Source organism: Phyllobates terribilis, unplaced genomic scaffold (assembly GCF_046119375.1).
Source record: "Phyllobates terribilis strain yellow unplaced genomic scaffold, ASM4611937v1 Scaffold_1__5_contigs__length_1240528914, whole genome shotgun sequence".
Lineage (NCBI taxonomy): Eukaryota > Metazoa > Chordata > Amphibia > Anura > Dendrobatidae > Phyllobates > Phyllobates terribilis.
This window is the reverse complement of record NW_027362761.1, coordinates 1,093,229,301-1,093,242,056: the sequence shown is the minus strand read 5'-3', so window position 1 is coordinate 1,093,242,056 and position 12,756 is coordinate 1,093,229,301. Positions and strand designations below refer to the sequence as shown.

At 40.6% G+C, this 12,756-nt stretch overlaps 1 protein-coding gene across 5 annotated transcripts in view; it reads right to left on the bottom strand.

Annotated features, from left to right (window-relative positions):
• APBB2 (amyloid beta precursor protein binding family B member 2) overlaps nt 1-10,764 on the bottom strand; it is a 422,077-nt gene extending 411,313 nt beyond the window's left edge. For all 5 annotated transcript variants that reach the window (XM_073645694.1, XM_073645669.1, XM_073645685.1 and 2 more), the window contains exon 1: nt 10,622-10,764. The gene's annotated coding sequence lies outside the window, so the exon portion shown is untranslated. The remainder of the gene's footprint in view (nt 1-10,621) is intronic.
• Between the last annotated feature and the right edge of the window lie 1,992 nt (nt 10,765-12,756).

The window sequence follows — 12,756 nt, the reverse complement described above, 5'->3', positions numbered from 1 at the left end:
ATCTTCTTATGTACCAGCTTTATACATTTTATATACTGGCATGCAGAACTTACATACGTTAAAAAATACTCTGCTGTATTCCTGTGGAGGCTGTGTTATATACACATAGAGAAAGCATGGCATCTTAGAGAGAAAATCTACAAAATACTAAGCAGTATGGGATAAAATTCAGATGCATTTGGACTTCCCATGGCTGCCTCCCTACTACCCTGTAAGTGCAGTACAGCCTGATACTGTCTGCATTCAGTTAGTGAATTTGAAGTCTACAGAGGGAGATTTGATCTTGTTCTGCTCGACTACCAAATCAATCCACTCCCCCATAGGTCTATAATAAGAAGCTGATATATATTCTGTTACCAAATATAAGGTTCCTAAGGATTAACTTGTGCTTTAAAGGGGCTGTCCAGGCTTGGGGTTCAAGTCTGAAGTCTATGTGACTGAAGACTTGTGAATCCTCACAATGTGTACTGTTGGAATGTTCCAGTGTCGGGCGGGCGTGTGACCGCAAGTATGCAATTTGCATAAGTGCTGTCTCATGCCGACTAGACTTGCGCGATCATGACTAATTCAAGTGAATCGAGCAAGGCGGGACACGGCTAGTCCGATTGTGGTCAAAAGTATGCAAATCGCATACTTACGGTCACATGACAGCCCACTACCGACACCGGAGAATCCTGATAGTGCGCACTATGCGCTCTGTGAGGATTCACAAGTCTGCAGTCATATAGAGTGGTTGAGACCCAACTTCCAAGGTAGAAACTATGCATGAGCATTCAATGAGATGTATTTCAATACAGGGGAGGAAGCAAAAGAGAGTATACAGACAAAACAGAATGGGATCACAGCTGATCCTTTTTGTGAGATAAAGCATTTCCCTGCCTAATTTTAAAAAAATGTTTCACCTCAAAGAAACGAGTGATCTCGTGCTGTAATGCCTGTATACGGTCAGACACAGCCATTACACAGTACACAGCAGGGGCACATTTATAAGATTATCTCAGCGCAGGAACAGTTTATTTAAACACATCCAATTGTGAAAATTATTATTATTCCAAGATCTATTGATTAAAATGAACTTTGTGAGACAGCCCCTTTAATCGTATTGCACTGGACATACACAGTATTCATATTTGCAATAATTATGATATAATATGACAAAGTCTTTTCCATAGAATACAGCATCCAGAGAGGCCTCCCCTTCCCTAAACACTAGCCAGTCTACACATATACAGAGACTGATACTAGGTTTATCAACACAGAAACTGTACCGTCCACCACTGCAATTATGTGATATATAACCTTTCATGCATAGGTCAAGCATCCCAGAAGAAAAAGAAGAAAAAAAAGAATTTATAAGGACATGTAAAAGCAGCTCCGGCACATAATCAGATGTCTCTGTAGAGGAAAAGATGATGGGAAGAGTAGGAGGTGAAGCAGACGAGACCTTCCTAACACCTTCAATGGCTGCCTGCAGAGGGGACACAATGTGACTCTATGCAAAATGAACATCATTATTCAGAGGCAAAACCTAGGAGAAGGGATTTCTCTATCTCCATTCTGCATACATCACATGTCAAAGACATAAGTTTCCAACAGTAAAAACAACTGTTAGAATTTCGTACATTACTGCATTATGTTGGAATATGAAGGATATTTCTTATGCATGAATACAGAAATACTACACAGACTATTTCCTAAAAAAACAATAACATATTTTACGTCATTCCTCCAAATAGATTCTATTGGGTCAAATATCCAAGACATCTAAACATTTCCTGCTGGCAGTAACGTTAATTCACAGATCTCAGAGTTTCCTTTCCTCCTTACAAGACGACTTCACTGCCGGCTGCATTTCTAGATTTCTGGACCGTCTCCTGACTTCACAGTTTTCCAGTCCGGCTATGTGGCAGTGAGGTAATGTTTCACTAAATAGCTTTACATACAAGTCATGTCTCACTGTGACATTATGGAAGAAAGTGGTTAGGGGTAAAGGAAAGATTTAGCATAACTTCAATTAGATGTAAAGGTTATACTGTTGTATGTGATAGGATAACTCTACCATGACAGTTGTGTCTACACGGATGTTTGCCATTAATCTGCTTTTTGCAAAACTCCAAGAAATTTCCTTCTGGAATCAACTATTGAGTCCAAAATGGAAAGAGACGCTAACTTTGCCACGCTGTACAAGAATCCTTTTTTTAAATCACTAGCACTTTCCTAAAAACCAAGGTAAAAACAACAAATAATACTAGTAAATAAATATACATTCTCCAAGTTTCTCCTTGTATGCACACTACAATATTCTATTAAAGAGGTTATCTGGACTTATGATATTAATGACTTAGGGTTACGATAGGTAATTAATCAGATCACAGGGTGAGCCAAAATAGCATGGCTCCACACATTGAGTCAGGGCTGTGGCGTCATTAAGCCAAACTTCCAACTCCTCAATTTCCCTGACTTCCAACTCCGACTCCAATTCCGACTCTACGACTCCTCCACACTTCCTCACTAGCGTGTACATAAAGTGCAGCACAAATTCATCTCAACTAAAAGCCGAGATCCTTAGGTCAGGAACAGAACAGACATTTATAGGACATTTCATAGCTTTCCCAAATTCTTCTGAAAACATTTACAGCACATCCTGCATTGTATTACTGTACCCAATTTATTATATATTTTAGGTGTCAGTGCATTTTATACTGACTCCGACTCAACCAACATGGACACCAACTCCGACTCCACAGCCCTGCATTCAGAAGCGAACATTACTAATAACTGCAGCTCAGCTCCTATTTAATTTATTACAAACTGAACTGCAGTATCTGAGAATAATTATTACACAATGTATGCAGAAGCTGAAAGCAGCTAATTGATGAGGGTACCAGGTGAGGACCCCCACCAATCTGTTACTGTTAAAACCAGTAACTTCTGTTAGGTTATATCACTTTTTCTAAAAGTTGGGTGATAACTGATAAGGTCACTTATGCAATTCTCATATAAACTGTAACCAAAAAGTCTACATTAAGAGTTCAGTGATTGGCTGCAGCGCTGCTGATGTGACCTCACCCCTGCAGCCAAACAACAAAGACGGAGTGAGTGCCTGAGACACATTGCTGGACCAGAGAAGGGTGAGTAAAGCTCCGTTTTGTTATTTAAAGAGGTTGTCCACTACTTTTTCATTAGGATAGGTCATCAATGTCTGATCAGCCAGGATCCAAAATACTGATCAGCTGTTATCTGGGTCAGCGGCGACGGCTAGCAGAGCTTGCCCGTCTTCTGTAGTGGGCGAGGATTAGTACTACACATAAGCCTCTTATTCAAATCAATGAGGCGGATGTGTAGTACCCTGCGGTGGCCACTATCAGAAGATGGAGCAGCTTGACAAGTGAGTGTTTCTGGCTGGCGGCCACCGCCAATAACTTCTAATCGGTGGGGATGCCAGATGTCGGACCCTGACCAATCAGACATTGATGACCTATCCTGGGGAAAGGTCATCAATGATAAAGTAGTGGACAACCTCTTTAAATGTAACTGAGCCTGTGGGCAAAAGTTTGCTGAAAGGGAACAACCCCTTTCATGGGCTGATAAACGACAAATGAACATTCAGAAGGATGCTCGTTCCCCATTACTGGTCCTTTTACACAAGCCAACAATCACTTGACTAACAAACAAAATCCAAATGCTGGCATACACAATCAGAATCAGCATCACATCACCCAGTGTTTATATGGGGCGATGTGCTGCCTACAACATGATGGTGTATCTGGACAAAACAAACTTATGAAAGAACGTTATTCCCCATACAGATTTTGTTGGCCCATTTGGACAGGTCAGTAAATGATCACAGATAGACATATTAATAGACAGGAATTGACTTGTCTAAATGGGCGTATAGAGTCTTGTCTGGGCAGGATGTAAAGATGTTGCACCCTTAGGTGACTTATTGTCCAGTAATACTCCTGGAGTGTGCCTTCCAGCTTTTTGTAACAAGTAAAAAGTTAATTAAGTATCACGCACCCTGACTACTAGCTACTTTCAGCATTGGCCAAAAACAAAAAACTTCTAATTTGAGCACAAAGAGATGTCTGATTTAGGGCCACTCTAGTCCAGTCCTATCTCAAGTGACTGCAGTCAAACACTGACTTATGTTATGTGGATCGAAAAGAGCTGGTGGCCCTTTAGATATATCACTAAAATAGCCCCTTTATCTACTGCTCATGTTTCCTAATAAACATTCTGTTAACAGTGGATGGAGATTGCTGATCTCAGACACAGTGTCTGCGGTGGGGAGGTGCTGCGTGTTGGTTTACATACATAGGATACGTCTATGTCCCTTTAAATGTTGAATAGATATTTCCAACTTTAGTATTTTAAAGATGGCTTTGAGCTAAAACCCTAAGCAGTATATGATGCCCGGCTTCCAATCATAATGTAACAGGGTATTTGGAGAAAATGTAACATTGGTTTTCAATGTACAACCACATACAATACATATTCATAATTATAATTTACATTAATAAAGAGCAACGTTCCCAATTATGTTTAGCTTTATTACCTAGTGGAAAATGCATTTCCATATTCCAAATAAGTTCTCCATTAGCCAAGTGCCAGGCTCCTAACCTTGGTGCCAAGAGTCAATGACACTTGGTAATTAATAGTGCCAGAAATCAGATGTGATGCTGTAGGTTAGTGATTTCATAAACAGGGATGTGGAGTCGGTAAGACAAGGTTCTCACTCCAACTTTGATGCCTTTATTTTTCCAGCCTCGGACTCAGACTCTTTTATAAATGGCCAATAAATAGTAATAATATATTTACTGTAGTAAAACGATAACACAAAGAACCACTAGAAAGCCCTGATTATCACTGTTTTTCTTATATTTAGGGGCCTTAAACCGATAAATATAAACATAATAAAGATAAAACTGATAAACATAAAATATAGATTATTACTATTTCTAAACTTGTCTAAATTCCTATGAAATATAAGAGAAAATGCAGATGATGACTTCTTCCATTCTGCTGAATATAATCAGTCATGTATGGAAACTCTCGCTTGTGTGTCTCACATTTTCTACTAAGACATGTAGAAGTCTCCCCGGTCACCACTTGTCATTAGTAGACAAAATGTAGCCGAAATGTCAGCAATCGGAAAGCCACATAGTTGGAGAACAATGCTTTACAGAAATGTACACCTGCACTTTATTCAGATCAGTATGAAGCAACGATCTTAACTATTGACCATTACTTTTTTAGACAGCAAATTGTACCTTGAAGAATGAAAAATGTTTGCTTTAGTTCATGCATCAATTGCATAAAGTGAACGCAAAACACAATCTCTGCAGTTAGGCTATGTGCCCACGATGCAGAAATGCTCCGTATTTTTCCTGAGCGTTTCTGCATCTCCCTGGCAGAAAAAACACATGCGGATTTTACATGCATTTCCGCATGCGGGTTGTCAAGCGCTTTCCAAGCGATTTTAGCATCACTTGGAAAGTGCTTGACAACTTGGTCACACTATATAAATCCATGCAATTGGCATGGATTTATATAGTGTGACCGAAAGAATGGTAAAAAATAAATATTATACTTACCTTCTGATGGCCCCCGGTGTCCTTATCCGATGCGCCCGGTCTCCCCGTTGTCTCGCGGTGGTGTAAAAGGACCTTCCATGACATCATTTAGTCATGTGACGGGTCACGCGACCGCTGACGTCAGAGGTCGCGTGACCCGTCACATGACTAAATGACGTCATTGCAGGTCCTTTTAGACCATCGCGAGCTGCCGGGGACACCGCACAGAATGCTATGAAGACCGCGGGCCATCAGAAGGTGAGTATAATGTATATTTTTTATTTTATTCTTTTTTTTACAGGTACTATGGTACCCAGGTCTGGAGGAGAGTCTCCTCTTCTCCAACCCCGGGTACCATCCACACATTGAACCGCATGATAACCGCATATGCACATGTAGTGATGTGGATTACATGCGATTCAATGCAAGTCAATGGCAGCGAAAACGCGATTCCGCAAAATTATTGGTAGTGCTGCAGATTTTTCCGCAATGATAATCCGCAGCACATGCAGATTATCATTGGGGAATATGGCAGACTTTCTACCAAGCTTTTTTTAAGCGTTTCCGCTGCGGAATTGTCGCTGTGGAAACGCTTAAAAAACGCATAGTGGGCACACAGCCTAAAGGTGATGGTGTTATGTTCTGCAACTAAGAACTAAGGAATAGAAGGGAAAAGCTGTCCCTGCACTGAGACTCTGCTTATACCCTATGCTGGGGTGGGTGCCCTATTCCTTGTGAATAGCCCCACCGACGATCCTGCACTGAACTCAAACGAAGACCTGAAGGAAGGGGAAAAGGTGTCCCTAAAAGATATAAGGACTGGGAGCAAAAACAGGAGACCTCCTAACAGAAAAGCTAGTTGCAGAAACGAAGATTAAAGGGAACAAAACTGGTGGAACAAGAAGTCCCAGGATATCAATTGTCCTAAGAACAAAGAACTAACAAGGCAACTTATCCAGAGCACAAGCGTAACAACACTGATGTCCAGCAAGGAATGGGAGACAGGTGCTGAGTAATAAAGAGTGAGGAGATCACGTGACCAAGACACCCAGCACCGGAGGAAATTACTAGAAGCCAGCAAACTACAAAAAGATGGCCGAAAAGTAAAACAACATAGATTCTAACAGATGGACCTTGACCTTCACCATAAAGTAATGATTTTTTTTTTAGTAGATGTGTTAAATAGAGATGAGCGTACCCGAACTTAAAAGTTCGGGGTTTTACCGGACAGTTAGTGTCCGGCGTTAAACGCCAAATACCCGGAAGTCCGTTGCAATATTCTGAGTTCCAGGGGAAGTCCGTTAGAGAATTTTTTTTCCAGATCCAAAGTTCGGGTCTCCATTGTTTTCAATGGGGTTCGGGTTCTGGTTCAAGTTCGGGTAGAGCTCTGGTACCTGAATTAAACTTTGGACTACAGTTTGGGTTGGGAATCAAAACCCAATCTTTCACGGGTCCACTCATCCCTAGTGTTAAAGCATCACATCAGAATATCATATTTAGTTAGCATTGCTGAGCAGAGACCTCACAGTGAGATACAGTAATGTACACATAAGTATCATTACATTGAAGGAATCTATGTGTCTTCCCAGCACAAAAGGATCAGATACCATCTCCTACTAAGATCCTGTCTAGTCCAGCCAGAAATCCTGTGAATTCTTAGCAGTAACGGACCTGCTCCCTCGAATAAAATTGTGAAAATGGTCCCTGATGTTGTATACAATCACTATATAAACACAATTAAAATTATTCAACCCCCCCATTGTAAATTAATTTTACAAACTTTTCTGCTCTTTGCAATAAACCCAATCAAACAAGACCAATCACAACAATCTTTGATAGGATTTGAAAAAATCTGTTGAAACATGCAAACCCAAGAATGATAGTGAACTAGAGGCCATTGCCCATGAAGTATGGGATAAGACTCCTCAGGAATGCTGCAGGAAGCTGGTATCTGGCTGAGCATCACTTTGCAGCAGGTTATAACAGAAAAAGGTGCTCTACTAGGTACTAAATGCACTAGTCATAAAGGGCTTGAATAATTCTAAGACTGCAGTGCACAAAGTGGTATTTTGTGATGAATCTGGAGAAACCACTTGTTATATTAGTTGTGTTGAGCTATTTACATTGTTCTTGTTTCACTGGTTTATTGTAAACAGCAGGAAGTTTGTAAATTCAACCTTTTCTTACCTTTGACTCAGCAAAAATTCTTACTGTAGCTTATTCATTCTCGTCTGGATTACTGCAACTCTCTACTAATTGGTCTCCCTCTTACTAAACTTTCCCCTCTCCAATCAATCATGAATGCAGCAGCCAGGATCATATTCCTCACCAACCGCTACACCGATGCCTCCACCCTGTGCCAGTCGTTGCATTGGTTGCCCATCCGATACAGAGTTCAACATAAACTCATCACCCTCACCCACAAAGAGCTCCACGGTTCAGCCCTGCCCTACATCTCTTCCCTTGTCTCAGTATACCACTCTACCCGTGCCCTCCGTTCTACTAATGACCTAAGACTGACATCCTCAATAATCCAAACCTCCCACTCCCGTCTCCAAGACTTTTCCCGAGCTGCGCCAACTCTTTGGAATGCACTACCCAGGACAATTCGATGAATACCCAATACTCACAGTTTTAAACATGGCCTAAAAACGCATTTCTTAAGACTGGCCTATCGCCTCACTTCACTTATCTAACTATCCCCGTTTTGCCCATACAAGATTTTCTTCAAAACCAAGACCTTCGTATCATCTGTTCACACACCCACCATGCACTTAATAGCCCTCTGTGTCCGTACACATGACTGGTTCATGCAGCATTACGTGAACACACTATTTCTTATATTGATGGCTGACCGTACAATACAAGCAATTGCTACCATCCACCTTTCGTGTCTCCCCTATTTCCTCATAGATTGTAAGCTTGCGAGTAGGACCCTCACTCCTCTAGGTATCTGTCGAGTTATGTGTTATTCTGTTATGTCTTTATTGTCTGTAGAAGTCCCTTCTGTAATGTAAAGTGCTGCGGAATATGTTGGTGCTATAGAAATAAAAATTATTATTATTATTAAATTTCACTAATAAACCAAATTTGCAATGGGGGGGGTAGGATAATCTTGATTCCAACTGCTTGTATATGCTCATACAGGACTTGTGTTTTGATCCCTGTTTTCTTGGTGAAATATTCTATATATATATATATATATATATATATATATATATATATATATATATATATATATATATATATATATATATATATATATATATATATATATATATATATATATATATATATATATATATATATATATATATATATATATATATAAAGACTCCGGCCCTCATTCTAACAACCAACCAAAATGTTAAGTATTAGTAGCAATAAAGCGTATGGTGTCAGGATGTCTTACTGAGGGATATCTGCCACCATGAAGATCATTTTCAATTATTTTAATTTTGATCTGATGCAAAATATTAGACAGAAAAATACTGCATCATCCTTTTTTTCTATGGGGAACTAGAAAATGACTGTGGACTTTGCTGTACGTTCTGCACTATGGTCCCTCTGAGACAGAAACGCCTGCCCACCAGACCAAAGTGTCATCAGTAAATGGGTATAGCGGTCACATTGCCTCCGAGCCCAGGCCTTACATACTGTACGCTTGCAGCATTTTACACCATATCATGGGCTTTCTCATGTCACCATGTATATTCATACATTATAATAACCTGTTACATGGGCTCATCTGTTTTTTTTCCCCCATATCTGTACCAACACATGTAACAAATCAGCTAGAAGAACCATCTGCAGTATGCTGATGGATGACAGAACCATGCTCCTGTAAGAATAAATAATATACGTGTCCAGACATTGTAGCTATTGATACTCATGTATAATTAAGGGGCACCCGTGCAACGTATTGAATCCCCTCCATCTCTTTTCAATCAGGATTTATATTATGCCATTACGACATCACCAATCCATAGATGTCGTCTATCAAGGACATTCTCGGCATACATTTCTATAGAAGCTTCATTAAACTGATGAATCTTACACGCCCTCGTTATCAAGCAAGAGCTGGTGGTGTGAAGCTGGCCACGCAAGGGTTAATCTCGCCTTTCACATCTCTACATGAAAGGTGTTCAGAAGAGGGATGCAGGTCTGGCTGTATAAAGCACAGTGGATCTGCTAAGAAACCATGTAGTCCTTTCATGCTCCCAGCCCTGAGGCCATACATTCCTGCCATTTGAAGATTCAGCTTCTTCCAAAGCCTTGCTTCAGCAGTCAGACAGCGAGCAGCGCAGCTGGATGCATAGTGTGCATAGTGGGCTACTGGAAGCAGAGCTGTAGAAGGCACTCCTATATGCTGGATGCATAGTGTGTATAGTGGGCTACTGGAAGCAGAGCTGTAGAAGGCACTCCTATATGCTGGATGCATAGTGTGCATAGTGGGCTACTGGAAGCAGAGCTGTAGAAGGCACTCCTATATGCTGGATGCATAGTGTGCATAGTGGGCTACTGGAAGCAGAGCTGTAGAAGGCACTCCTATATGCTGGATGCATAGTGTGTATAGTGGGCTACTGGAAGCAGATCTGTAGAAGTCACTCCTATATCATGTAGGTATGGGGATTGCTATGCAGGTCTACACCAGGGTCATTGACTTTGACGGCTCTGATACAGCCTAGAGGCTGAATTTCTGTGCATCTATATTTGTAGACATACAAGTCATGCGCTAGTTTAGTTTTATGTAGCAAAAAGTAACAAGACAATATATAGAAAGTAACCACAATGTATCACTGAACTCAGAGAGTATAATGCAATTTACAAAGGTCACCGGTGAAGAATAAATGACAAACTGGTGCAATTTCCCAACAGCAGTAATGCAGCGACCCCACAGCTCCCACTACTGCATTCCACAAGCAGACACACTATCCCTGTGACAAACCCAACCGATCCACAGACACACAATGTAGTGCAGAGCGACCAAGGCTCCCAGTGCTCGTCTCCAGCAGTAATGCAGCAGGAGCATCCAGCGCACTTACTTCGGATGAGTGAGGTCGCTGTCACTGGACCATCCACACTACTGGTTGCCTTCTCGCCTGTTCTCCCCCACAAGAAGCAGCAGCCTCAGCAGCCGGAAGCTAATTCCAGCTCACAGCTCTCAACTCAGGAAATAATTCCCAGCCCCTCCTTCCCCCTTCCCTATTTCTTCTTTGGAATGAATAGAACCTGAACAGAGTGGAAAGGCTGTTGGCGCCCCCTGCTGTACACTGGACATGTAGCATGCATGCTATAAATGGGGCTTATGGCGTAATACTGACCATTATCCTACTAGACCTGTTGCATTGAGATCAATAAATGCTCATTCACACTTGCATTAAAAAAAAAAAAAAAAAAAAAAGATCAAGCACAGACATCCAATATGGTTCTTTTTTCCTTTCCATATTGCACTTAGAATTTTTATTTTTTTAAAAGGGAATCTTTCAACAGGTTTTTGCTACTCCATCTATGCCTTCATAATGTAGGGACAGAGATCTCAATTCCAATTATGTATCACTTCATGGGCTGCTTGCTGTAGTTTTGATAAAATCACTGTTTTAGCTGCTGCAGATCTATCAGTTCTCTGTATGTTGAGCTTTGTATAACCCCGCCCACACCTCTGATTGGCTGCTCTCTGTGTACACTGTGCATAGGAAGAAAGCTGCCAATAAGTGTTGGGGTTATACAGAGCTCATGAATATGGAGGACTACACGGCAGCTGGTTTACTAGTGATCTCTAGTAATAAAATCACAGTTTATCAAAACTAATCCACTGATTGACGACTTTCAGAGGTGCACTGTGCATAGGTAGTAATCTCCCAATCAGTGGTAGTAGAAAAAGTTATACAGAGCTCATGAATACAGAGGACTACATGGCATTAAACCTCTAGTGATAATCTACTGCTGATAATCCAGTAATTTAATCAGAACTACTGCAAGCAAACCGGTAAGTGATACATTGCTGGAATCAGGGTCTCTGTCTCTACATTATGCTGCTCTCAGATTAGGTGGCAAAAATCTTTTGACAGATTTACTATATAGGATTAAATTTTTATTGAGGAAAATTATCCATTATCAAATGTCTTTGAGTGACAAAAATATGTGAACTTTTAGGATTAACAGATAATTTGAAGTGGACATTAGAGTCTGATGCTGTCATTGGATAGGTTGACAATCCGGTTTCAGTGGGCGACCTGTTCTACCTAACAAATGGGGATCATTGAAAGTCTAATCATTACAACACATTTTTGGAAGTGTATCATGGCATGAATAGTGGAGATTTCTGAAGACCTCAGAAGAAGAGTAGTTGATGCTTAATGGGCTGGAAAAGGTTACAAAGCAATCGCTAAAGAGTTTAGACTCCACCAATCCACAGTCAGACAGATTGTGTACAAATAGAGGAAATGAAATACCATTATTCCCTCCTCAGGATTAGTCAACCAACAGAGATCACTCCAAGAGCAAGGAGTAAAGAAGCCCACGAGGTCACAAAGGAACCCAATGTAACCTCTAAGCAACTAAAGGCACCTTTTAAAATAGCTAATGTTAATGTTCAAGAGCCTATCAGGTGTACATAGCAGGATTGCATAGAGAAAGCTAAAGTTCTAAAAAAACATTGCTGACTGTCTGAAGTTTGCTAAGAATCACCTTGACAAGCCAGAATGTTATCAGAACAGAGTTTTGTGGAGAGATAAGACCAAAATAGAGGTTTTTTTGTTTAAATGACAAGAGGTATGATTGGAAAAAGAAAAAACACTACATTACAGCATAAAAACCCTATGCCATCTGTGAAAAGCAGTATTATTTATCATGCTTTCGGGCTGTTTTGCTGCATCTGGGCCAGGACGGCTTGGCCTCCTTGATGGAACAATGAATTCTGAATTATACCAGCAAATTTTAAATGAAAATATCAGGAAATCTATCCATGAGCTGAATCTTAAAGGGAACCTGTCACGTCCTAGTTGCTATGTACACAGCCTCCATTGCTTTCTAGTGATGCAATGTGCATCACTAACATGCTTTTTCATTAAAATCGGTGGTAGTATAATGATGTTATAACATTATATACACTTCGTCTTCAGTCATAGGGGTGTGATTCTCTCATTCAGTCATGGGCAGCACTGCATTCAGTCATTGC